Source organism: Mustela erminea, chromosome 2 (assembly GCF_009829155.1).
Source record: "Mustela erminea isolate mMusErm1 chromosome 2, mMusErm1.Pri, whole genome shotgun sequence".
Taxonomy (NCBI): Eukaryota; Metazoa; Chordata; class Mammalia; order Carnivora; family Mustelidae; genus Mustela; species Mustela erminea.
In genome coordinates, this window is record NC_045615.1 from 6,932,184 (window position 1) to 6,935,123 (window position 2,940).

General features: G+C 40.6%; 1 pseudogene; it reads right to left on the reverse strand.

Annotated features, from left to right (window-relative positions):
- Nucleotides 1–234: 234 nt before the first annotated feature.
- LOC116584115 lies at nt 235–1,468 on the reverse strand (annotated as a pseudogene).
- Between the last annotated feature and the right edge of the window lie 1,472 nt (nt 1,469–2,940).

The following is a 2,940-nucleotide window of genomic DNA, read 5'->3' on the forward strand; positions in this document are numbered from 1 at the left end:
CTTGGGTGGGGGGAAGGGAGGCTTTCATGCTCCACTCCCTCCAAACCCTGCTTTGGAGTCTTACATCTGTGAATTGAAAGGGGGAAGGGTTTGAGTCAGAATATTTACTTCCCCAAACCCACTCTCTCTGAATATTGGAACTGTGGTGGTATTTTCCCCTCAAGATCCTTCTGCTTTGACTTTAGAGGCTCCTCTTTCAGATGAGGGCATGTTTTTATTGGCAAAGATAAGCATCTAGACAGACTCCTTCAGTGAGTAGATAATGTGGATGAAGGCTGAGAGCAGGGGCTTGGACTAGTACTTTATGCCATGATGGCACACAGGGACTGCATCAGGGAAGCCACTTTGTGGTAACTATATCAAGGCATTGTGGAGAAAATTTGGAATTTGAGATGTCCACTAAGTTAGTCCCTGAAGGCAGACATGTAGACATTGCATGTTCTGGGAGCCAGATGGAGCTGGAGCAGTCATTATCATTGTACATGGGGATGTGCTTCATTTGTGTCACCCACACAAATCAGTTGCTCTCTAGGGAACTGACCATGAAGAAAAGGCCAGAAAGCCTTTTAGTCCAAAGAATACCACCTAAATGAGGAAGATACTGGTATAGAAAGTCATCATTCAGGTAAGTCCACCCAATTTTTCTGCTGGATAATGAAATAGAAAATATGCCAATGGAAGTAGAGAGGCAACAAGGCGGGAGGCTCAGTTGGGAAGAAGTATTTGTGCTGGTGGTTGTAAAGCATGTACTTTTTCTTCCATGTCCCAAGCTCTTCAGAAAGGATCTCCCCCAAGGCAAAGAAAAAGGGCTGCGAAAGGTGCATGCAGTCCCACTGACTGCTAGGGGTTGCCTTTAGGTGACAAATCATAAAATGATGTAGCTGGTGGTTCCATGTAAAGGTGTTGAAGAATGACAGATGCCCAGAGTCATTGCTGTAGCCAGCCAGCCTGGGCCTGAGCTGTGCTAAATAGTGCATACAGAGGAGAAAAGTCAGGAAGGAGGTCCCAACGTCCCAAAGAGTGAACCAGGCAGCTATGTTCAGCAATAGGATGTGGAGTAGGTGCAGTAAGAGGAAGACATGATTGGCCTTTGTGAGCCCTTCTGCCCCACCAGTTCTGGCAGTCTGCAGCTGCCAGAACTCATCTGTTAGCTCTTTAGTTTTAGTAGGTTCAGCACTGGATTGCTCCAGAACAGTCCTCCAAACTAGGAGAGAGTTCAGATACTTCTTCACGATGACCTTGTTGATATGTGGAAGGCTACAGAGGGATCTGTGGCATCCTGCCCTGTATTGTGGCTCGTGGTGGGGGTACTCCCCCAGAGTGCCTGGGGCTGAGCATACTGATTTGTATACTCTCTGGTGGATCATGAGCCATCACACCTGGTGTGCTACACCACCTTGTGCCAGGTAAACTCTCATGGGGTTGGCCCTTCAGTTAGGGTCTTGGCAGCCACAGAGTTGGGGGCCATCTGCACCTGGCAATGTTATGCTCTGACAGGGTAGGGGCTGTCAAGCATGCACTTGGGAACCTGTAGGTTTTTAAAATTTTTTTTTTTAATCAGTAAATACCCTTAATTATACTTGCTGTCTTCCAAAGTGTTTTAAAGTCACTGTCCTTTTTGTTCTCTTGACTGTATATAGCTAGCTATCTAGTTTTTATTCATTTGCTTGCTTGCCTGTATTTTTTCCTGGGAATTTGGGACAATTGTGTATGTTTTCTGCCATCTTGAATTACAGTTCAGTTATCTTCTAAGTAAAAGTTCTCCCAAGGTGGTCAGTCTAATGGAAGACCCCTCCAAAACAGGACCCAAATGATACATATACCCTCTTTCTGAGGGTGAAAAAGAAGAAAATCCCCTCACATTCCTGAGAACTATAGGAATTTACCCTTTTGTTTTAGAGAGGGGAGCACAGAAGGAAATGCCACGAAGAAGTAGTAACCTTAAGCCAGCATGAATTTGGAGGTTAAAATCATGGATTTTATTTATTTATTTATTAATTATTATTATATTTATTATATATTATATTGATATATTATTTATTATTTTATTTATTATTTATTATTTATTTATTGTCTATACAAATTCTAGTCATTAATTTATTAAATTGCATCGAATCTATGGTGCACTATTATTATTATTATTATTGGATTTAAACATCTGTAAAATCAAAATGCATCCTACTAGCAAAAGCATCTTCTATTCAATAAAACACTGGAGTTTACTATTTCCTGCCAGAAGCTAAGGCAAATTCTCTCTGGATTAACACAACTTCATTCTAGTCTCAAAAATTCCCACAAATATTTTTTTCATGGAAAATGAGTTGCTCATTATAAAGAATTACTAACTATAATGTGTAGCAAAGCAAACTATGTGCGAAAGCCATCAGAAGAAACAAAGCAGGAACAAATTCTTTGCATTGATTAGATTCTTAGAATTAATTATTCAAGAAAAAAACAAACTTTATACAACTATGTTGAAAGAAATAACAGACTATGCTAAGTGAAATAAGTCAAGCAGAGAGAGTCAATTATCATATGATTTCGCTCACCTGTGGAGCATAAGGAATAATATAGAGGACATTGGGAGATGGACAGGAGAAGGGAGATGGGGGAAATCGGAGGGGGAGATGAACCATGAGAGACTGTGGACTCTGAAACAGAGTTTTGGAGGGGAGGAGGGTGAGGGATTGGGTGAGCCTGGTGATGGATATTAAGGAGGGCACATATTGCGTGAAGCACTGGGTGTGGTGCATAAACAATGAATTTTGGAACACTGAAAAGAAATAAAATAAAAAAAAATAAAAACAAAAACAAAAACAAGAGATAGATTTAGAATTTCATGGTATATGCCCAAGGCATCAATAGATAACTGTATCAGTATAAAACATTATTACGGTAGCAATTTCTCTGGTTTTGCTACTGTCTGTTTTCCCTAAACAT